Source organism: Protopterus annectens, chromosome 3.part1 (assembly GCF_019279795.1).
Source record: "Protopterus annectens isolate FY-2018-M chromosome 3.part1, PAN1.0, whole genome shotgun sequence".
NCBI classification, from domain to species: Eukaryota; Metazoa; Chordata; order Ceratodontiformes; family Protopteridae; genus Protopterus; species Protopterus annectens.
This window is the reverse complement of record NC_056732.1, coordinates 1,347,880,243-1,347,905,841: the sequence shown is the minus strand read 5'-3', so window position 1 is coordinate 1,347,905,841 and position 25,599 is coordinate 1,347,880,243. Positions and strand designations below refer to the sequence as shown.

General features: G+C 39.4%; 2 protein-coding genes across 9 annotated transcripts in view; one reads left to right on the top strand and one right to left on the bottom strand.

Moving 5' to 3' along the window:
• THEM6 (thioesterase superfamily member 6) overlaps positions 1-25,599 on the bottom strand; it is an 838,692-nt gene that overhangs the window by 319,899 nt on the left and 493,194 nt on the right. The window lies entirely within an intron of this gene.
• DNAJC5B (DnaJ heat shock protein family (Hsp40) member C5 beta) overlaps positions 1-25,599 on the top strand; it is a 534,023-nt gene that overhangs the window by 42,003 nt on the left and 466,421 nt on the right. The window contains exon 2 of one of the 3 annotated variants that reach the window (XM_044067381.1): positions 6,772-6,880. The exons of the other annotated variants lie outside the window; for them this stretch is intronic. The gene's annotated coding sequence lies outside the window, so the exon portion shown is untranslated. The remainder of the gene's footprint in view (positions 1-6,771; positions 6,881-25,599) is intronic. 3 annotated transcript variants of the gene reach the window in all.

Sequence of the window (25,599 nt, the reverse complement as noted above, 5' to 3'; positions counted from 1 at the left end):
GCCACTTGTGGATCTTAAGGGCATTCTGGGGGTTAGGACATCTCCACTTCCATCCCTGAGGGGGGACTTTAAATGGCCTACCAACTCCCTGCCTCCCACTCTCATTGCTTAAAGTTAGACAGTCTGAACTCTGAACAAAATTCCTGTGGAACTAATGGGGAGATGTAGCATGGCAGACCAGAGTGGTACTAATAATAGTCATAATAATGCTCGACCGATGAACCCTATTATTCCAGATTTTGAAGAGTTGTCACAAATAAACACTAAAGTGTTTTATGTGGGGTCCTTTGGGGCTTTGTGGAAAAAATTGCCACGAGATTTTTCACTGGAAGATACTGAGATGGATGAGGAGGAGGATGAGGAAGATGTAGTTCAGGCGCTCGGCTGCTCTTCTGCAACAGCTGCCGAACTGGAAATTGTTTGCAGGTATCTTGCAGAATTAGTTGCATCTTGCATGTTTCTTTGTTTACATTAGTTGCATGCATAAAACTCTTCTGAATAGTTTGCAGATGTGAAGATTTCAGAGCCACTTTGAGGGGTTACCAGCTGTACATGTTTTTGCAGAATGCCCAGATCAGATTTTTGCCTCTTATTTCAGGTCTGTTCTTCATAAAATTTGCATTTTTCTGGCAAATTAGTGAAGATTGAAGGCACTAAATAACGACATACATTTTAGTTTCAGACTTCATATCCTTCTGAAAATGCATGTTAATTGACAACTTATTACTTTAGCAGTTTTCTAAGTTTATAAGAGCAGTGTTTAAAAAGTGCCCTTATTTTGGGGGCTTAGTCTTCCCCATATTTTTTTAGCTTTGTCCAGATGTCTTGCACTTAGCCAGAGAGCACACCTGTCATCCTCTATTTGTATTGCTATTCTAAAGATGGATTAACTTCAAGATGTACCTTTTGTAATACTTCCAAAATCAGCCAGCCCGATCACCGTTTTGTCTCTTACTTGCTGATCTTTAATTTATTAAATCTGCAGTTGTCTATTAAATTAGTGCATATAATTGTCTCACAAAAGCTTCCAAATACTGTGAAAACATGCTAACTTCCGTGTTATTTCTTTGTGGCACAAACTGTGTATTGAGTTTAATTACTGATTTGTGTGGCCATCTATAAATGCAAAGGAGCTGTATATGGCCTTGACCTCTCTGTCCATTGAAAACAAAATTGTGTTTACCTGTTTTTTTTTTTTTTTCTTTTTGTAATTTTGAGGCTGTATAAAATTGTATAAATCTCTTGTCTCAAGGCAGGCCAGAAAAATAGATGTTAAACTGAGGCCCCATTTGCCTGGCTTGATGGTAGCTTGGATGAATGTAAGAGATTCCACAGCACTTATTGAAAAGAATAGGGGAAGTTCCTTTGGGCCCTGGCCAAATTTCCCATAATCAGTATAAATACAACATCTGGTCTCCCTGAAGAAAAGGCCATTGGCCTAGTGGGACTAACCCAGTCAACATAGTTTTTCTGTTTATTTTTTAAACCAATTGGCTTTTGTGTGTGACCTTTTTACTTATTGTTTTAGTTTGTTGGTTGGGCTATTTTGCAGTAATTGTTTTTTCTGTGTGATCTTTTTACTCATTGTTTTAGCCAGTCAACATAGTTTAAGTAAAATAAATAAAAAGAAAAAAAATTGGCTTTGAAAAATCAGATGTCTCTCGTTGGAGAAGAAATGTGGTATTTTAACAAAAAGTGCTTTAAGTTTGGTAAAAAAAAGACTTTGTGAGGTAATATTGTGGGTTTTTTTTTTTTTTTTTTTTAATCAGTGCAACTACCTCTGAGCATTTTTGATCATGCAGCATGGAGTGGTTTTGTAAGCTATAATGACAAACCCACCCCAGAATACTATAAATTTGATCTGAAGTAGACCAAATATAAAAATCTGGACATTTTACGAAATTCTGGACAGTTGAATTGAAATGTATGTTTTTGTGATACCTGTGTTATTAATTTGTTCAATTACAATTACATTTTTTTGTGATCTTAAATACATGTGCTATTTATTTTTACCTAACTAACCCTTTTAATTAAAAAAAAAATAATATTTTGCAAAGTATACTTGTTAGAATCTGAGGGGGGGGGCACCTTGGGAAAACCTGGATTCAACAAGGGAACTGAGAATTGAAAAGGTTTGGGAACCACTGGACTACAACATGGCAATAACAGCATACATAAAATATGCACTGTTGTCGTGGCTATGAGCTTTCATTATATAAACCCATGAATAGGGTCTGCATTGAAAACCCTGTTGCCTAGAGTCTTTCGCTTAGTACACCAGAAACCATTTCTCACCACTCTTTCAGAGTTCCAGTGCATTGCACTTAGTAAATGTACTTTAAATACGGTCCTTTATACACAGACACACATGTGCACATTTGCATGTGCACACATGCACACACACACACACACACACACACACACACACACACACACACACACACACACACTAATTTCCAGGGGAGGCTGGTAATATTTTCCAGCAGCACTGGCCCACAGTACTATACTGTCACCACACCAGATTACCAGGCTGGGGAACCCCCCAGTTATTGTTTCAGTCTTGCTACTGAGCCAAATAATAAGAAATTCAAAAAAAAAAAGTGTATAGCAGGGTGGCCTAGCCAATTGTGGATTCCAGCAATTTTGTCACCTTTTAATAATAAATACTTCTTGTTTATTATTTAATAAATACATAAACAGATGACTAGCCATAACATTTTTAATAAGTGAGTAGATAAACATATTTAATTAAGAAAAGAAAGAGTTATGTAATATAGGTTCATAGGTGTGTACTAGGCTAATGACCCTGGAGCCTTTACAAGCCTAGCCCATAGAAGTGCCCTGGCATCATGCCGCCCGACATTTGTTCCCACTGCCTCTATCATGCAGAGCCACTGGAGTGATCCCCGGGGTGAACTTTCTATTTCCCATCCACTCATCAAGATTTCTCTTGGAGAGGGCCAGTGAGGTGCACAACTTGACATGTATGGGAAGTGTATTCCAGAGCATGGGCAGTCTCTGATTTATGAACCTATTCCTCCAGCATGTTCTGTTGGTTGCAGTAATGAGGTTGAGGTCTCTGGAGCGTGTGGTGCGGAGGGATTAGGATTTCTTTAGATGTAGCATTTCTAACAGAGCTGGGTCAGACATGGCTTTGTAAGTCAAGCAGAGATCGCATCTTAGTAGATGATATCAGACAGAGAATAGCTGGCGTTTTTTGAGTCTGTCCATGTAGGAGATGTGTTTAAGGCCTAGGTTCCTCTTCGTGAGGTACTTTTATGGCCTTTCCAGCTCTTGCATGTGTCTAGTGAGATACATGCTAAATGAGGCATTATACTCGATGATTGGCCTAATGAGAGAAGAGTAGACAGAGATGATGACCTCTTTTCTTCCTGGATGCAAAAGCCTTAGTAATGAGATGTGCCACAGAGAAGGACTTTCTGACCACAGTGGCAATGTGGTGGTCGAAGGAGAGGTTGCTGTCAACCTGTGTCCCCAGATCTCTTATAAGGCCTTCAGTGTTCAGTGGGCTCCCATCAGTGTGGTAATTAGTGGGAACTGAGTTTTTCCCAAAGGGGATGACAACGCAGTTTTTGGCATTAAGCTTAAGGCCATGGTTTCAACACCAGTCACGGTTCTCAGTGAGGCCTTTTTGTAGGATGTCTACATCACTTGGGGAATTAATACTGGCTCTCAGCTTGCAGTCGTCTGCGAACTTGGTCAGCCAGAATCCATCCATGTTGGCCTGGACGTCTGAGAAGTAGATGCCAAACAGAAGAGGACCCAGGACTGATCCTTGTGGGACTCCATTCATGACTGGTTGGCAGTCTGACTTTGAGTCTGCTACTTTTACATTGTGGGTTCTATCTGTGAGCCAATTTGCAACCCACATAGGGATTTAGGGGTTGCTGTCTAGTTTGTTGAGTTTATCAATAATTCTTGAGTGGGGAATGGTATCAAAGGCCTTGGCCAGATTGAGGCAGGCTTTATGAACTGCCTTGCCCTCATCCACATCTCTGGTGACTGACTCAAAGAAGTCAACCAGTTGAGCAGGCATGATCTACCTTTCACAAAACCAAATTACATGGGATCTAGAGTTTGGAAATTCCATATATCCTTGTTAATTAGGTCCATGATCATGTGCTCCACAGCCTTACAGGCTAATGGGGTGATAATTCCCAGGGTCTGTAGTCACTCCCCCTTTATGGAGAGGGATGACTGTAGCAGTGCGCCATTCGGTAGGGACAAAGCCTGAGGTGAGGCTGTGATTGAACAGGGCACACAGATGTGGTGCCAGTTCACCTTGTAGTTCATGTAGAAAACATCCAGGAATGTTGTTGGGTCCTATGGAAGCTGCATTCTTGGCCTTGGACAATGCAGCTTTAACCTATGCTGCAGTAATGCTGGGTGCCTGGCATTCCTCCAGTATTGTGATTGGTCCTTGGGGGGGGGGGTAAAGTTGGCAGTCAATCTGTCAGCCTGTATGTTGGCAATATCTGTTGGCTCAGTATAGGATGTACCATTGTGCAGTAACCTAGAGCAAACCTGGATATTGCTGTGGAGATTCTTGATATAACTATAGAATGCTTTGTGGTTGTTTTTAGTATCTGCCACAATTCTGCCTTCATAGCTGGCTTTAGAGGTTTTTATTAAGGGATCTCAACTTTTTGTTGAGGCTAATAAGGGAGTTTTTCCAGTCTTGGGACTTCACCTTTTTCAACAACAGTTTCTTCCTTTTGTTGCAGAGTTTATTAATGGCAGGGGACCACCAGATTGGCTTCATTTTTTTGGAGGAGAGCGTCTTGGTTCTGTTGGATCTGGCTAGTTCCATGCATTTATGTACGTGTTTGTACAGTGCATCGGTCATTGATTTGGCAGTCATGCATCTATTTTCCATTGAGATGGGTGCCGTGAAGTTAGCTACCTCTGTTTTTAGGAGTCCAAAGTCAGCTTTGGAGAAATTTGTCATGGTAGTTACCTATGCAGAGGGTGTGGGTGAGATGTGGATTTCCATGGTTATTAGTTTCTGGTCTGATCTAACCAGGGAGGAATTGACTATTGATGTATAGCAAGTTTAAGGATAGCACCCAAATATCAAGTTAAATTTTCCAAAAAGTGACTTTCCTTCCCTTTAATCAAAAACTAAAAGCTTCACATATAGAAAACTACAATTTAATAATTATTCAATTTATTTGTCTGAATTTTCTTCTGTTTGCATTTCTGGTACATTTTACATTTTATTTCTTTGGTTTGTCCATTGTCTTTTACATCATATAGGAGAGCAGGAGGGGTAGAGTAAGTTAGATCATTGATCCTAACTAGTGAACCATGAAACCCCTGTAAACACAGGTATTTAAAAGTGCCTTGTCAGTCACAGACATCTAGAGTAATGCCTCAGATAAATATTGCAGCTTGGAGCTAAAGTTCTGAGTTTGAGCAAAAGCAAGTCTTTCAGTTTTTATTTTCAGAGGTTAAAGAACAACAGAACTCCAACCATCTAATGATTTCTTTCTTTCTTTTTTTCTCATCACATATTAGCTGTTCTTTCCTTCAATAAAATTTCAAGAATACCACTTAGAAGAAATATTTTCATATTACTCTGGACTTTCTGCAAATATTTTATTTTGTAGTTTTTCTACATTGCATTTTGTTGTAAAAGTGCATGTTATCTTCTTATATTTGTCGCATTATTTTTGCATTATATACAGTTTTTGGTTGAGGAGGTAATGAATAGTGGAGGGATGTTTACAAAAAAATAATCTTCTTCTTTCAGCTTTTCCTGGTTAGGGGTCGCCACCGTGGCTCATGACTAGCAGTGGAGTTTTACAGTGTTGAGTTGCCAGCCCAGTGCCCAACCTTCCACAGTAGGCACACACATGCACACATTCATGCCAAGGGCCAATTTAGAGTGTCCAATCCACCTACAACATGTCTTTGAGATGTGGGAGGAAACTGGAGCACCTGGAGGAAACCCACGCGACTACAAGGAGGACATACAGACTCTGCACAGAATTCAGCCCAGTCGAGGATCAAACCAGAGAACTTCTTGCTGTGAGGCAGCAATGCTAACCACTACACCACTGTGGCCACCCATTTACAAAAAAATAATAATACTTCTAAATAAAGTGTCAAAAATCAGCATATGTAGCACAAACCAGTTCAACGTATGTACCTATGTAACACTTATTAATCACAAATGTAAGAATTTCAACTTTCAGACTTTACTGAAGTAGAGTTCTTAGCTTTAAAAAGGAAGTAATTCACTTTCTTTCTCCAGTCTAATATTCAATTGTTCATTAAAATGCTGTGTTGGACAGTCACCAATAAATGCAAAGGGAGCAAAGTGGTGAAAAGGTAGACTGATACTGGCAGTCAAAAAATCAGGAAACTACAATACTCTCATTATAAGCTTTTGGAAACAGAGAGAGAACCTTTGTAACTAATGTTCTTGTTACAGAGCCGTCGGTCTCTGTACCTACAAAATAACATCATGTGAGGTAGAAGCCTTGACTATAACACAAAATCAAACAGTATGTCAACCCCTTTCAGGCAGTTTTAGGGTATAAACTAATAACCACTTACACTGATAGTGGAAAATTAATAATACAAAAAGTTTAATATATGGCAAATAATATACATTTCTTCAATTTTTGGTACTGTTTAACAGGTAAATAATACAAACAAAGTGTACGTGGAAACAGAAAATAATCCTACTGGTCAAATAAATGACAAGAAAGAAAGATCTGACTGTAGCTATATTTTTGTTTCTAGCTAATCTTATCTAATGGAATTACTGAGGCCTAACAATACTAGAAGAAGTTTCAGAATATAATTAAGACAGAGAAAAAATTGTAAAGCTCTCACAAGTTACAGACTGCAGGTAACACTCCTCAATTGCTTGTTTCTTTGCACCTTTTTTGCTGTCTTTCTTATTTATCTGATGTATGTGTGTTTATCTGTGCACACACACACACACACATATATATATGTGTGTATATATATATATATATATATATATATATATATATATATATATATATATATTCACATATATATATTGTCATGCAGTTGTTATTAAGTGCCTTGAGAAGTGCCATACGTGTTGTAGTTACCACCAGGAGGCAGAAATATAACAACTTTTCGACTTCAGTTGTAAGCTCAATACATTTTCTTTACTTTTTTATCTTTTTATTTACAGGCATAGAAAATAATCAGAAATTCATAAATCTTTTCATGCCAAAGAAACCACATACACATATTGCAGATTGCATCATATATTTGAAGTGTACCTACTGCAGGTCTTACAGCATTTAAGTACAGTTCACATATCTGTTATATTCTAATTCAGAAAACAGTGGCATATGTGCACATAAACCTCACATCTCTTTCCCTTCTACAGCGCAAACTATTTTGCTTGAAATACCATTAAAAAATGAAGCTTGGAATTAGGGTACAGTGCTCTGGTACACTACCTAGTTCCCTCCCTGAAAACATATTTAAATTATCCTTAATAATAGGGTTAGGCCTTCCCTTAATAATCTCTGTCTTGGCAGGCTCTGACTGTGTCTTAACAGTACCCTTTGTATGTCACAAATAAGACACTTTTACCATTCATGCTTGACACTTGTTGGCCTTAATAATTAACCATGCCCTTCAATTTCTTACCAGTACCTTCCTAACATGTAACATGTTCATGCCTGGACTAGCTGTAGATTGCAATACTCTTCAGGTGAGTTACAGCATAGTTCCCAACTTTGCTAGGGTGCAACTTATTCAACTCAGGAAGGTCAGTGGGGTATTCTTCATCCCAAGTGACATGTTTCTTAGCTCAAATAATCCAAAATAGGTCAAAGAAGCTGAACGTTTCCTCATTGCAAATATCAAGGGTACCTGCCAGTAACTCTTTATCAGGTCAGCATAGTAGTTAGATATTGTAAAGTTTCATCTGTTTTGGGTATGTTGTAAATGTCTGAGTCCATATGAATATTCAGTTTCTTATAGTCTACAAAAAACAGGTGCTGCCATCTTTCTTTGGCACCAGCACCACCAATAAAGTGAAGAAACTGCTGGACTACTGGATTACCCTGATTCAGCATCTTCAGTTCCCCTCTCGGGGTTTGCTTAACCAACTTGGGCACCCTTGATGGGTCACTGGACCCCTATGTTCCCATGATGCTTCACCAGATAGACACACCCTGGTTAACCAGTTAATGTGTCTCTAATTTTCTGTACTACTGCCTGAATATTTGAATATTTGGATGGAGATATCTCATGTGAAAGAGCTACCTCACTAGTAAGGTTCAATACCACGCTTCACTGAGGTTTACCACAAGATCCTCTCCAATTATTCCTGTAACTTACTGTAGATACTGAGTACCAATGTTTCTGTGTCATGGATGGGTTTTATCATGTTAACATTTTAGAGTTTGTGCTTCTGCCTCCTGCATGGCAATTCTACCGCATGGTTAACACCACTTACCTTTTTCATAGTACTGAAAAGACTCCTCTGCTGGATGCATTTTATTTTGTCTTACAGGAATAAGTACTCTGACTTTATGCCAACAGAATATTGTCAAGCTCTGACTGTCCATCCATATCAGATCTTTTGATACCATTCTATTTGTGCTAGGTGCTCTTGTACTAACCCCATGATCTTCCTAATCCTAGTCCTAACATTTAGGACATACTACACAACAAAGTCCTTGTGAAAAATGGCAGTCATCCTCCCATTAATTGTGAATTAAATCCAGTGACCCTCTCTCTGGCACCAATGAGCAGTTCAAAAGGTGAAAATCCTCTAGATTTCTGTGGCATCGCTCTATGTGCAAAGAGATGAGGTAGGTACCTATCTTACTCTCATGTTAAGTCATATGTGAATGTCTCAACATGATCTTCAGTTTAGAGTTTAACCCCCCCCCACCACTCTACTGCCATGTGACTGGCAGGGGGTATTCTTTAAATGCCCTACTTTGCAACATTTCCACAAACAATCCAGCAGGTCTGCCATGAAACTGGCACCTCTGCCTGGCAGTATTTTGCCTGGAAAACCTATCCTGATTAGAATTTCTAACACAGTATTTGCCACCTTCTATGTCTCAATAGAAGACAGAGTCACTGCCTCAAATTACCTAGTAGCATAGTCCAAAGACACCAGGATATACCTCTTACATATGGAGCTTGGGGTACTAAGAGACCCCATAATGCCTATAGCTACTCTCTGGAATGCTTTCTTATGACAGGAAAATGTATAAAAGCAGATGAAGTATTATCTTTTGCCTTGCCAACCCTCTGGCACTGATGACATGCCTTTCATTAACCCCTTCATATCCTTTGCAATAACTGGCCAATAAAAATTAACCATAAAACTTCTTTTTCTATACTTTATGCCCATATGGCCAGGAAAAAGGAATACATTAGGCTATGGAAAGAAGTGTTCATCAGTAGCCTATTGGCATTTGTAGCTGGTCTATCACGTCTCCCTCTAGCCCTCCATCAGGAGTCCATTCTCTGTACAATAACCCTTTGTTTGAGTATACAGACTCCCCCCTACCCTTAAAGATCAGGAGCCTCCTTGGCTAGCTCCCTCGAGTCCTGTAAAGTAGCAGACCTAAGAGCCGCAAGTGTTTCAACTCTTCCTTTGTGTCCCTTCCCATCCCCAAAAGCAAGTCTGGTATCTTCTGACAGTGGTGCCTCAAATTTTTACTTGCTATGGCAACCCAACTCTCCCCCTGAAGTAACACCTTCCTAGGGAAGCCTGGACCTTTCAATAGCTGTGAGTGAGATTCAAAATGACTCCTACCAACTAATCCCCTCCTGAAATAGCCATATTATCAGCTTTGTTTGGAGGTGTGGGCAATGGCTGGGTTTGCTCCCAGCTCCCTTCTCCGTGTGCACACAAAGTATTTCATTATCAGAATCATTCCTTATAAAAATATCTGATAAAATATCTTCAGACTCTGGCAAATGCTTGTTCTTTTGGCTTCCAAATGCAAATAAATATTGGTCAATGGTACCCAAAACAGTATCCCTCTCAAGGCCCTAATTGGAGTAGGTTCATAGGTAAGTAGGAAAGTTGCCCTTGTGGTCCATTTTAAGCCTAGCCAATTTATCTTTCCAAAGGTAAGAATCAGACCCCATACCATGTGACTGTGAGGTAAACTACTTAACCATGATACCACCTCAGCCTCTCGGACTACATAATGCAGGTATAACAACAGTTATGTCCAGTGCTACATGTCTCGGTACTGGTCTCTTTCCACTCCAGTGGCATAGGGTAGATAATCTTCAGGTAGCTTGGCACAGAGGTTGCCTCCAGGCAACTTACCACTGCTGTGGTGTGAACTCTACTTGCTTCCTCCTGTGCCTTTTATTGCCCACTTTGTGACACTGGACTTTGGTATTGTATGCACCCACTTTGTTTAATTTGAAAGACTTAAATCCAAGAGCTGAGTGTGTGGCGACACTGTTGATATCCCCTTTGCCTGTGGGATCTTGCTGTGATTGCTTAAGCTGTCCTCCAAGTTCTCCTTTTATCCATATGTTGTGCTGGGTGCCTCTCCTTATGCAATTGTTATTTGCTAGATAGAGGTTCCCCTTCCTCTCCATCTCTTCAGCATTGTTGCATTTCTGATCTACCAACCAGATTTGCATGTCCTCTTTCAGAGTACTGAGTGCTTACTACCTCCCCAAAAGGTCTACTAGCTTTTCAAATGTAGTGACTTGACAACCACACAACCACCTGTAAAAGTACGTGTTTTGTATGCAATATAATATCTCATATTGTCCCATGACTTTCTATTATGGTCACTGAATCACTTTCAGTATGCTTCAGGAGTAAGTTTAAAATCTCTGAAGAAACAGTCTTTCATTTTATCATAATTCAAATAATCAACATTGTTTAACTTTTGAGACAGCATGCATTACTGTACCCATGAGCATAGGTGTTAAAAACCCCATTCACTAACCTGGGTCAGTTTAGTCTAGATGCACTCTTTCAAATGTCTAAATATAATTATTAAACTCTTTTCCTATTTATACAGTGGAATTAATTTTGTACTGACTTGGCATCTAGGGCTTGGCTTATCTCTCACCATTACTTATGTATCTCTCGTGTGAAGCCAGCATTTCATTTTTTTTTTTTTTTTACAGGAATTCCTTTTCTCTTCCTTTGACTACCTGTTGATGTTTTGCACCTCTGCCTGTTACATACTGTCAGCTGCCTCAGTCCATAAGTATTTCATCCCTAGCACCAGTAACTCTAATGCCAACTGGTATTCTAGGTCAAAAATCCACAACATTGCCAGCAAGCCGATAAAATATTTATTAAACAATAACCAACACACTTAAAACAGACAATACTCTAGCACCTCGGACCACAGGCCTTCTAGGAGTTAATAAACATTAAACAATGCATCAATAAATACTGCTAACAATTAGCAGCAATAATACAATTATCCAATAAAAACTTTTAAAAGAGAGATTTCCAGCAACATTCCCTATTAAGACCAGTAGGTGTCACTGTCAGGGTTCCATATTTTAGAATAAAAATAGATTCTTTATATAGAAATTTGTGCTTCAAATGTTGTCTGTTTTAAGTGTGCTGGTTATTGTTTAATAAATATTTTATCGGTTTGCTGGTAACGTTGTGGATTTTTATCTACTTTCTTATTTGTGGCTCTGGTATTCTAGGTCATCTGGGTATGGGATGGACTGTCCTTTTTCTATATGCTAGATATCCACATCACCTTCTAGTCTGTGTTCCAGTTAAGTAGCCTGCATTCCAGCTGCACACAGTGCTACTATCAACTCTTCATTGGATATTGGCATGTAAAATTCCTTTAGTCGTCTATTGGTCAGTAGTTACGACATCTTGGCATAGTTTTCAGAGCTCATTTCTGCCTGTTTCCTTTCCTAAATATTCTAACTAAACAAATAATAAAATAACTGCTGTGCAGTCAAGACCTTTGCATATTGGATCTATATAATGTTATCGAAAAATGAAAATGTCGAACGGCACAACAGCAAAAGTGCCGAAATGTCGAGGGTCCGTTTTTGAGATTGCAGTACAGTGAAGAGTGGGATATTTGCTCTTTCTTCATTGTAGTGCGATCTCAAAGTTGGAATATATATTTAGCAGGGGGTGTGGGAAGCTGCACCCCCCACAATACTGAATTCGAGTTTCGGCATTTTTGCTCTTGTGAGCGTTCAACATTTTGCGTCTTTGATGTACACACACCTCTGGTGACAAAACTGTTTTACAGACTAAATAAGTTCAGTTTCCATATTGTCATTACTGTTCACAAATGCAAACAGAAATAAATGGTGGCATAAATATTGGGTTTGAATTCCAGAAATGCAAATCAAAGAAAAGGGAGAAGGATGGTAGACTGTGGCTATGACACTGGGATGTGCTCCACTGCCCATTACTAAATTAAAATATTTGCACCACTAGAACCAAACAGCTTAAAGTATAACTAAGGCACACATATAAGAACCTCTAAATATTTTCAAGAGTGCAGCTTAGCCATAAGGACATGCAGGAAATATGCACTGTTACTCCACTCAAAACACACAACCAGCAGAGTCTTCAGCCAAGATTCACAGACCTCTTTCTTACCACTATCTTTGAATTTCAGTGCCTTCTAATGCTCATTTGTCTCCAGTAACTCCACCTTAAACAGAGTCTTACATTCACAAACACACACACAGACACACATATTTCCAGAGGAGGATAGTAATACTTTCCAGTACTACAACCTTATTTTCTGACTCATGGCAGTGAACTGTCACCACCCCATATTACCAAGTTGAGCCCCCCCCCCAGTTACTGTTTCACTCTAGTTAATAAGTCAGATAATGATAAACATAAATGAGGGTGGGGAGCAAAGCTGTATGGCCAAGAGTTTGATGATGATACTTCATCAAACGTTGTATTGTTCATAGGGTCATAGGTTCATAGGTTTATACTAGGCTATCTGCCCTAAGGCATTTATAAGCCTAGCCCAAATTTTTGTGGCTTACGCCACCCCTTATATGAAAAAATACTGTGCCCATTAGTTTGTTGTGCCTCTGTCCAGCAGTGACACAGAGATGATTCCCGGGGTAAACCTACGATCTCCCATCCACAGGTCTAGATTTCTCTTGAACAGAGTCAGCGAGGTGCTCTGCCTCACATGGACCGGGATTTTATTCCACAGCATAGGGAGTCTCTGAGTGATAAATCTATCCCTCCAGCACGTCCTATTTATATCCGTGCTAAGGTTTAAGTTGCTTGCTCTAGTGGTTTTGGTGGATTTGGATTTTTTGAGGTGGAGCATGTCCATTAATTCCGGGTTGGACATGGCCTTGTATGTCAGGCACATGTCACCTCTGAGCAGACGGTATGCGACTGAGTAGAGCTGGAGTTTCTTCAATCTGGCAGCATATGACAGATTTTGGAGTCCCTTTATCCTTTTGGTGAGAAACTTTTGGGGTCTCTCCAATTGCTGCAGATGTCGGGTGAGATACATCCCGAATGGGGCATTGTACTCGATCATTGGTCTGATAAGTGAAGAGTACAGGGGAACAATGACCTCACTAGATCTGGATGTGAATCCCTTCATGATCAGGTGGGCAATGTAGAAGGTCTTTCTAACCACTTTAGCAATGTGAGTGTCAAAAGAAAGGCCACTGTCAACCTGGGTCCCCAGGTCCCTGATAACCTCTTCTGTGCTTAGTGGATTGCCACCTATATGGTAGCTTGGGGTTACCTTGTTTTTCCCGAAGGGTATGACTATACATTTTTGGCGTTTAACTTCAGGCCATGGCTCTGGCACCAGCTATCTGTTTCCGTGAGTCCCTTCTGAAGGATATCCGTGTCCGATGCACTTTCCACTATGGCGCCCAGTTTGCAGTCGTCTGCAAACTTTGTCAGCCAAAGTCCTCCCATGCTGGCCTGTACTTCTGAGAAGTAGATGCCAAACAATAGGGGGCCAAGGACCAAGCCCTGTGGGACACCACTTGTGACCGGCTTGGAGTCTGACACAGCGCCAGCAACTCTAACCCTGTGAGTTCTGTCCTTAAGCCAGTTTGCAACCCATCTTGTGACATATGGGTTTACATTTAAGCTGGTAAGTTTTTCTACAATACCCGAGTGGGGTATTGTGTCAAAAGCCTTTGCAAGGTCAAGGTACGTTTTGTGTGTCATCCACCCCTCCCATGCTAACAATACCATCTCTTTTGTCAATTGTAAAATAGAAAATGATGGCTAAAGTAGTGAGAGAGAAAAAAAACAGGGACATTTAAGTGTGGTCATGGAATCAATGCCCCTATATTCTAGAACAAGATTACACCGAAATTAAGAATTATAGCCACTCCAGAATACGATTAAGAAAGGGCAGCTACACCAGAAAAGGAGTAGTATTATGTGGCTGTGTGCACAAATTGCACAATATTCTATATAGGGACAATGGGAAGAGGTATAAGAAAAAGAGTATATGAGCACATTTGTGACATTAAAAGGGGCAAAGTTAACAGTGCATTATCTAAGCATTCTTTGGTTTGCAATGAATTTAAAAGGTTTATGTTTGGAATACTAGAAATAATCAATTTGGATCGGAGGGATGGACAGTGGTAAACATGGACCAAGTACAGGGAGTTAACAAGGCAACTGAAGCTGAATGCCACTGCCATCCCTGGATTAAAAAAGCACGAGTCTATCAACCCAGTATTAATGATGAAAGCAGCAAAACTATATGAATTTTCAAATGATTCTTTTTATTAAAATTTAAAAAAAATCATGGGAACTTTTGTACCAAGTGGGAGTTTGCAAATAATATATTTTTGTGGGGCTTGAATTGAGCTTGTTTTGCCCACTTGTGCTTACCTTTGTATTGGTTTATCTTTGTCCTCTGTTTGTCTCTTTTGTGTATGCCATTTGTAAACACCTACCTTAGTCCGTCTACTTTGTTACATGCATATTTGATTGCTCTCTGCTGTTTACTGTCTGCTTATGTTCATTTCCCCTTTATAATTTCTATCCCTATTGATATATCTATCTAAACACACATGCATGCATACATATATATATATATATATATATAAATATATATACACACACACACACACACACACACACACACACACACACACACACACACACACACATATATAGATATAGAGAGATATAGATAGCTAGATACACACACACACACACACACACACACACGTGCACACAAATGCATACATCGCAGGTTTGTTTACTATCTATCTCTCTCTCTATATATATATATATATATATCTATATAAAATATATATATATATATATATATATATATATATATTTATTATATATATACATATACATTTATATGGTAGTTATTTTCCTTCAATCTCAAAGGATCATGGGTTTGCTCCTGATTCGAGCAGCATCTTCTGTAGCTGTGCAATACAATCCGGGAATGGCAACCCTTTCCGCATTCAGAGCAGCAGTTGCCAGATGTTGGTCTGGTATCATGGGCATGGATCTTTCTGAGGGCTCTCTTATCCACTGCTCTCCTTGCCAAGGTGGTCTCATACATAGTGAGAGCTTCCTTCACTTCCCGTTTCCAAGCATACTTGTCTGAGGCAGGATAATACCAGGTGTTCATGCTGATGGAGAGAGCAATGAAGTCACACTTGCATATGTCTTTGTAGTGCAATTTGGGTCATTCTTTCAGCCTTTTTTCTGAATCCAGCTCTACAAAAATGAGGTATTTCACTATTTTCCATCCGTCATACATGAGACATGACCCAACCAACCATAATTTATGTTTCAGGAAGGTGAACATGGAGGTGGTACCCATCCTCTCAAGCTCTGTGATGTTGGGGATCTTGTTCTGCCATGAAATAGCAAGTATGCGTCTAAGGCAGCACATATGGGATACAATGAGCCACTGCTCCTGTTTTGAGCATAGAGTCCACATTTCACTGACATACACTAATGTGCTCAAAATACAGACTCTGTAAACCTGAACCTTGGTGTGCACAGTGAACTTATTATTAGCCCATACTCTTTTTGTCAGTCTGGATAATGTGGTGGCTTTTCTAACACACACACTGTTGATCTCAATTATCAACGACAAGTTTTCAGAGATTATAGAGCCTAGGTACACAAACTCATGGACAACCTACAGCTCATTGTTGCTCACCTTGACTGATGACTCATTGCCCACAGTTTTGCCCCATCACCTACATCTTCTTTAAACCGATTGTGAGGCCAGATTCCATATGTGCATCCATAAAATGAGTCATGAGTGACTGAAGTTCTTGCTGAGTGTCAGCCACAACAGCAGCACCATCAGTGAACAAGAACTCCCATAGATGTTTTCTATGCACCCTGGTCTTCAATCAAAGCCTTGGTAGTTTGAAGAGTTTGCTGTTCATTCTGGTTTGGAGAAAGATACCCTCTGGAGCAGTTACAAAAGCAAATTTAACAGAACTGAAAAGAAGATACCAAACAATGTTGCAGTCAGTACACACCCCTGTTTTACTTCGCTGAGAATCTCAAAAGGTTCAGATCTAGGTCTGCTGTACATGATGGTCCCCTTCATGGAAGATCCTGATAATACTAAGCAGTGTTGGAGGACAAATGATCTTTGCCAGAATCGCAAACAGACCTTTCCAACTGACGAAGTTGAATGCCTTGGTCAGATCAATGAAGACAATATATATGATTATGCAGAGTTCATATTGGGAACAAAGTTCAAAAAGATACTGTCCATTTTTACTCATCCTTCCTGTTCCAAACTGTCACAGACAGGATAGCCAGCTGTGATGGTCACCACCAACTCTGGTATTAAAGTCGCCAAGAATGAATAATGGTTCATGGGAAGGGACCTCACTGATGGCAGCACTAAGTTCAGCATAAAACTTGTCCTTGACTTTCTGGGTAGAAGTTAAAGTAGGAGAGTAGATGCTAAAGATGTTGACCATGGACACTGGTGTTCATAGCTGAATTTTCAGCATTCTCTCATTTCTCATATTTGCTAGTATGACTGACCAACGAGGTTGTTTCTTATTGCAAAAACACCACTTTCTCTGGCCTCTTCTGGAAGCTTCCCACGCCAGAAAAAAGTAAAGTCCTTCTCCCTGAGACATCCAATGGATGACGGCCTTGTTTCCTGGAGAGCCACAATGTCCATCTGCAATCTGTTTAGCTCATTGTTAATGACTGCTGTTTTCCAAGCATCACTGATGTTCTGTAGATCTTCCAAAAGGCCTGGAGTCATTGTCTCATATTTATATGCCCAGCCTAAAGGCTGGTTTATTTTGATGCTTTTTTTGTTTTTCTAGGTTTATGGTTAATGATCCAACTGCTGGGAGTTCCCTAAGCACCACACACCCCATGGAGCAAGTGGACCATGGCGAGGCAGCACCTATTTGGCTGGTGGCTGTCCAGTGAGATCAAAGAATTTCTCCCACTAATGAAATCGGCCCTTGGTGCCTCACTCTACACCAGATGAGTATATTGGCTTATTACCAGTAACTGCTACTTCCCATGTTGTGTCACTGCTCAGAAAGTGAAGGTAGATTGTCCTCTCCAGGGCCCAGGCCCGGGCCAGTGAATATTGAGGAAGCAGCTGATGTCCAGCAGCAGGTTCCCTCTCTCCATGTCACTGGTCTAATCCAAGGGGAAAGGCAAAGCTAGCACTACTTGGCATCAGTGTCATCACAGGAGCTGCCAGAGTGAGCTTGAGTGCAACCTCAAACTGTCTTATAGGCTCCATCTCCAGATTTTTCATCAGGGTTTACTCCCAAAGCCTTCACTATGAGTAGGTATTGCCACAAGGCTGTGGAGGTTCTAAATCATAGTTTACTTTCTCCTAGGTGGCTGCCCTCCCAGGCTGACAAGCTTCACCTGCCCAAAGCAACTGGTGTTGAGGTGCCAGTCACTCTTCTTTGCCCCTTCTCCTGTCAATGCAAAGAGTTTCACTGGGCTTAGAAACTAAGCCATAAGTGAAGGCAAGGAGCTGGAGCTGGTTGTCAGAGGCTATTAGAGATGTAAGTAATGGAAGCATTTTATAGATAGTGGAAGCTTATCCCCAATACCACCCCTGGCTATGACAACATTTATATACATATATGTATGCATATATATTTATATAAAAAATGGAGGACCATTTGGTGGACCTCAAAAATATAAAATAAATGTGTCCTACCCCCTAAAAGTGCTTTCTCCTTATATGTTCCTATTGTATATGTTTCCATGCTTGCTGTCACCCCTTTTCCTGGCTTTCCTGTTCTTCCCATTGCATTCCTTTCATGGGCCTAATAAGATACCTAACACCACATGAGAGGTCTCTTTGCTGTCTGCTATATGTTAGTGCTGTGCTGCCTGTCTGCTATCTGTTACTGTTGTGCTGCCTGTCTGCTATCTGTTAGTGTTGTGCTGCCTGTCTGCTATCTGTTAGTGTTGCACTGCCTATCTGCTATCTGCTACTGTTCTGCTGCTTGCAGTGGCAGCTTGTCTCCTTACACTGTCTGCTGTACTTCTCACACACATTGTCAGGAGGCTTATGCAAGGCAACATAAGAGAACCACCTTGCCCTTCTGTGTATTTTATTTGCTACATCACTGTGCTTTGTTTACACTGTTTCCATCCTGCCGCACAAATCTCTCTGACGTACAGCTGTCGCCATACTACTGAAAAATGTCCCTGCTTAATTATTCATGTTGATTTTGTGCAACAGTGTATTGTCTTCATGTGTCTCAGGCTATCCACCCAACCTGAAGCACATCTTTACACCTCCTGGCCTACGTATCTTGTTATTTTTCTTTTAAGTCTGCTGTTACCTGTATTGTGATTATTGTGATTTGGAAGCAACCAATGCTCTTACTAAAATAAGGAACATTATAATTTCTGCTGGGACTGTTTTTGTCAAAGTTTGTTTGTTTATTTATTATTATTATTATTATTATTATTATTATTATTATTGTTGTTGTTGACCAGGGTAATATATTGAACCACACAAGACTTAATTCAGACACAGCCTGGTTGTGCATCACAAGGAAACAAGTATCATGTTCAGTGCAAAGTAAATGTCTCAGTTATACAAAAACAATTTATTAACAATGTAAATAAACAGTTGTAAGAGATAAGATCAACAGCTATAAGTGATAACATCAGCTAACATGTAAAACATGTACATTTAGGTAATACTTCATTAGAACACAAAGCTGTTGAATAAGTGAGCTCAAAATTCCTAGTATGTTTTTGGTTATAATTCAGAGAGTGATAAGGAGGAAGTGGTAAGGACTAGAGATGTTTTAGTCGATCACTAGATTTTTAATGTAGAGGCATTTTATTCTATCTAAGGAGACTGTGCATGTATTAGCAGGCAGCCAAATGACTTAACACTCATTCTGATTCCTAAGTGTCAAGAAGAGGGAGTCCCAAGTGTTGACAAGGTGTGTTAGTAACAGTTTATTTTGTGGTTTGCTTAGAACCAAGGCATTCCTATCAGGTGTTGTATACTGGTGATAGTAGTATGTGTGCCTGATCTTTAATGTGTTATTAATGACTGCCTTAAATTGCTGTGCAATTATATTGACTGATAAATGTCTTGCACAATGCCTCCTGCAATAAAAGTTGAGTTATAACAGTAACCAGAATTAGGAAACAATGCAGAGCTTTTGCCTGTTTCTTGCATTTTTTTAAATGCCTGTGAACAGAAATACAAGACCTTAAAATTAGTTCTAAATCCACTATCCTTATTCATGATTTGGAAAATAGCAATAAAGAAAAATAAGCTCTATCACACTGTTTTCGTATGGGTGTATTCTGCTGCAGCTATTGACTGAGGAAAGAAGTTTGGCTTTTTCAAGAACATTTTTTAGTCTGTCATTAAAGTGCAGTCTTCAGAGTTCGACATTGTGAGAGGGGGGTACTCTACAACTCCTAATAGGGCATTTTGGTGAACAGAGGTTTTGAAAATACCTCTTCCACATCAGATAGGTTCATAGTTTCATAGGATAAAATGCATGTAAATTACACTTATCTCTGTTCTTTTTCAGCTAGATAACATGCAGCACCTTGATTTGTAAAAAGTACTCCTCATACATTTTCCAAGCTTGCATTCACTCTGCCTCTTGTGCACACATTTGAACTGACCAGGATCATATTTCTTTTCAGGTTTGTCATTTTATCTGTTATACCTGCCATAAATTATTTGCCACATTCATAGTAGCATTTTGTTTCTGTACTAGTTAATCCTCCCTAGCAATTCGTATTGCATTTTCCAAAGTTAAAGTCACTCATCAGAAATACACTAGTACCAGGAAACCAAACTCAGGGCATTGTGGGATGCATTCCTTCTTAAAGCTGCAGTACTGTTATTCATATTTACAGTATATACAAGCAAAGAGCAGCTGCACATTTCTTATCATTATACACTGTCCCTTGGTGTCCAGCATCACTTCACTAAAACTCTTACTTCCTTTTGTGGCTCAGTTTTTAGTAAATAAAATATTTTCTCTGTCCAAACAGTGGCTTCCCTTTCCTGCTATACGTCCTACCTACATGTCACTACCCGTCCTACAAGCAACCTTTTCTCTCTCAGCTGTACTTCAGCCCTCCTCATGGCTTCTGCTAGTTATCTCATTCTTCTCTGTCTTTCACTGCATCCTTTTCTAGTCTTTCCTGTACTTGTCCTACAAGCCCTGCCCACTGTGGTATACTATTGACTTCCTTTTCTCTTACTCCATTAGTTCTCCTCCTCATGCTTCACTACTTTCTTTTCTTCCCTCTCAGCATCCTTCTGTTGCTCCATTATGTACTGTCTCCATAGTAATATCACTTTTAGGCACCTTTCTCCTGTTAGTAAACTCTTCTGTCACTTTGTCCTTACCTGATTATCATAGTGAATTAATGTAAGAGGTAAAAAGACATTTCAAACAGTAAATAAATGCTTGGACACTACAATATAGAGTGGGAAAAACAGAAGCATCTGTACAGAAGCTAGCTGAAAAAATAGTCAACAACAGAGAAAGGAAAGAAACATAAATCATCTTCTAGTCAGATCTTTGGAGGTAATGGCTACTGTTAGATGTCTTTCAAGGGATTAGTAGGACAGTTGTAAAGCTATACAAACATGATTCCCCTTTCTTCTTTCATGCAGCTTTTAAAATAAAGCCTATACATATGCTAGACGGTTCAGCAGAACACAGAAAACAAAAGGAATTGCAGCCTCAACAGTAGGAGTTAGAATACATATTCACTAAAACTGCAGGGGAAGTGCATAGCCGTGTACAAACTAAGGAAGGTTCATTGCTGGGACAGGCACTTTCTTCTATTCTTTCTGTCATATAGCGAAATATTGTCAGCCCAACTATCTGGAATTTTGTAAATAATTCTATGTCATTTGTGAATATTGATATGATTTATACAGAACTGTATATTATGTACTGAGCCAAAATGTAACCGCAGCATGCCCTGCTGACTTAGAAAAGAAATGCACATAAACTATATACCTATGCAAATGTATCTTTTAACAGTAGAAACTGGAATATAAAAGGGTTAACTTGCAAAACATCAAGAAAATAAGTTGAAATTAATAAATTGCTTTACGATTGTGCTGTAAAAGTTCTCTCGCAGTTTCAGTGTAATAGACACAATGTCTGGAGCTAGAAGTTTTTGTATTGTCTTGAAAGAAAAGTAAATACTAGGTTTAAAGTGTAAAAGTGTTTTATTGTTTTATGACTTTCAGGATCTGAGTAAACATCTGAGAGATATGTATTTTTTAACACAGAGATGTTAAATTCTGTTAGTTTCTGTTTTAGCCTGGGAACTGAAATCAGGTGACAAAAAGCAATGTCATCCAAGCTAACCCAGCAGTAATATCTGATATTAGTTTAAGAACTCTCTAAGAGAGAGAGAGAGAGAGAGAGACAGAGAAAGAGATACTGCATTTTGTATTTTGTCTTGGACCTAGCAAGAACATCCAATCATCATTGCCATCTGCACTTGCCTTGCTGTAAGTAAGATTTAGGGCATAGTATCTCTTTTAAATATAGATAGGAACATAGTAAAGATTAGTTTAGATGCTTTTTGTATTTATTTAAGACTGTTCTGCAATGTTGTTTTAAAATATTCAATGTGATTTTCAACTCTGAAGTTACTGTGTTGATTGGCTGAGTATTGTCTTGTTCTTTTATTATTTATTATTACATATATTTAAACCTGTCTTTGTGGCTGATATTTGTGAGACATATTTAAGATCTTAGAGTACTTGCATATGTATTTGGTGACACTGTACAGGCCACTCCTAAATAAGCTTGCATGTCTTTGTCAGACTAACATTTGGATAATAGCAACATTACACAGTAGGATTGGACACCCTTTGTAAGGGCCTTATAGTAGCTGATAAGTAGGGGTTGGTGGCAGTGGAAACTACCTTATAGTCTGGGCATAAGGGGTCATAGCTAGTAAACTTGTGCCAGCCTCCCCCAGGTGTGTGTGTGTATGTGTGTGTGTGTGTGTGTGTGTGTGTGTGTGTGTGTGTGTGTGTGTCTGTGTGTGTGTGTGTGTGTGTGTGTGTGTGTGTGTGTGTGTGTGTGTGTGTGTGTGTGTGTGTGTGTGTGTGTGTGTGTGTAAGAGCTACTCGGGCAGGGACGCACTGATTGGACAGAGAGGGTGCTGAAGGTCTTCGTTTGGCTCCTCAGCTGAGATCTTAACCCTATAGATGTGCCAGTGGGAAATCTTATTGGGGATCTGGAGAAAGAGGGAAAAGCCAGCCCCAGACTGACTGTGATCTCTGTGTGCTCTTAAAGGAAATTGCACTTTACTGTATGTGTACTTGTCATCCTCCCATTGTGTATGTCTGTCACTGTTGCCAGTGGTGAGAATTGAGGCTCCTTGATTATTGGGCCAGTGCAGGGGCATCACACTCTCCATATACATTCTATCTCTAAATTGACAAGCTAGTCCTGCTATATTTCCTTGAGTCCATTGTAATTGCTTTTTGTGTGCTGTGAAGTCCTACAAGCACCCGGGAAACCAAAGTGCTGTGGGAAATAAAGGTATACATCCTACAACAACTATCTCTAAACAGACAAGCTAGTCCTGCTATACTTCCCCAAGTCCACTGTAATTGTTTCTTTTGCATGCTGTGAATTCCTACAAGCAACTTGGAAACCAAAGTGCAGCGGGAAAGAAAAGTATGCATCCTACAACAAACTAAGCCTCATGGCTTTGGGTTTCTGTAAACTTAACTTGGCATTTGTTGTAGAAATACTGAAGAGCACATCACCAGGGACAGCAGCAGCTCTTCCTAACTTTCCCCAATTGATCTTAGGGACCTTTATCTGTAGCTCACCCTTAGATATAATGGTGCAGTAATAGTTAAATTAATAACCCTCTCTATACCCAACTGGTACATAGCAAGTAATATTACTGGGAAGCTCAATGTGTTAGCTCACGTTAAAAGTTTATTCAAAAACACTACAAACATAACATACTTAGGTAAATAGCTTCATTTAAAACCTTTTCTCCTACCATTTAGCCCAAGATTTACTGATTGCTTTTTGAGTATGCCAAACATACTGACTTGTTCTTCCTGCTCTATTCTCCCTCGCTCTGCCTGGGCTCAATCTGCTCCCTTATACTACCCCGATTTCCAACCCATCCCCACTACACCTACATTTATTTTCACATAGCCACTCCCCCTTTTTCAAAACAGACCAACCACGACAAATTTTATTTGTAACTGGTAACATCTTAATTAACCAGCCCGTATATCCCATAGCTTTAACTTTACATTCTGTATCCTATCTATATCTCTCTACTGATTCTATATGTCTATTCCTTAACAGTACTTCATGTTATAACCCCCATCATTAATATTTCTACATTTAAGACTTCCACATATCAAAAATCACTGATGCTACCATATACTGTCAACACATTTATACTATAAATACCTAAATACTTATAATACATACTGTTCTTATATATATTCCCACCAAGATAGTATGTTACCTTTATACACTAGAGCCCACTTCATTCTTGCAATAGCTGCCCATATGACATCCCACCACACTGAACTAAACACTTCACTATTATCCCATACTACCCCCTTCCCAAACTCATTAAAACAAAAGCCCACAAATTTCATGATAGCACCTATAATCTATAATCTCACAAATATTAACCATACACTATTCTCTCTACTCCCCCAACAATCTGATTCTCACATAGCACTGAAATACAATACGTATATCTCTAAATACGTAAAACTGATTGTGCACACAGCATCTCAGCTCATCCTTAGCAGTGATATTCACCCCAACTCAGCCCCAAATCTAATCCAACCCATCCACATCTTCATATCCCAAACCAGTCCCAACATGTATTAAACCTCCCCAGAAAAGGAACTGACTTACTACTAAATATAAACTCAGAAGCGTATTGAACAAAATACAGGAATTGCATGCCACCCTCTCTCTATATACACACCAGACATAGTCCTATTCACTGAAACATTGCTAAGGCCAGACATCAGTAACAGTAAAATACTACTCCTGGATATAACATACATAGGCTAGACAGACAAAAAAAAAAGAGGAGGTGGTATATCCATACTATTTAAAAGCAGCCTCAACCTAGAAACAATAAAACAAGTTATCCCAAAGTTTAATAATGCTGAAATAATGTTTATTAAACTAAAAATCAACTCAAAGAGATATCTAAATATAGTAAGGGCTTATATCCCACCCAGAAACAACCTTTCTACTCTAGAACACATCTTACACTAGACAGCAACATCCCTCCCTCAGGAAACAATTATAATGGGGACTTTAATGTTGATTGGTTCTCCTGTAACTCATTAAATCCTACTGATCATATTAACCTCCACTGGTTCACTCAAATAATCCAAACTTGCACTGATATCAACAAAACTATTCCTGCGCTCAGCGACTATCTTCCAACCTATATTCTCCAGTACCGAATACATTTTCTAAAACTCACTACTTACCAATAAATATGCAATAAAAAAATGTCATTCTCAAGACTTCATAACTAGCCTCAAACTCTGCAACTGGGCATTGCTTAAGTATCTCCCTTTAGATACTGCGGTAGAGTATTTTAACTCCACCTTTCTTAATATCTTAAACTGGATGGCACCCTCCTAGAACAATAAGAATAATATCCAACTATGCCCTTGGCTAACCACAGAAACAAGATCACTACTAAAAACCAGAGACAAGGCCTGGGAAAATGGCTCAGTGATAAAACAGCAGTCAATCAACAGACATATCTGGAATTAAGAAACAAGGCTAAAAACAAATTAGACAGGGCAAGAAAAAAACACTACAGCAGCATCCAATCAAAACAGCTAAAGAATCTGCAAAAGTTCTCGTCTGCTATAAAAAAATCCTACAGCCAGGACAAGTTAGTATACTGTCCCCATCAACTACCAAGACTAAAGACAGCATATCTACACAGTTTAATAAATACTTCACTCAATCCATACTAGCCCTCGCAAACACCAACTGCTCTTCGCCTCTCCATGCTCATTCAGTTTTCATCCCAATAAATTTTCTTTCCAACCTGTTTCAATAGACACTATAGTAAAACATCTCAAA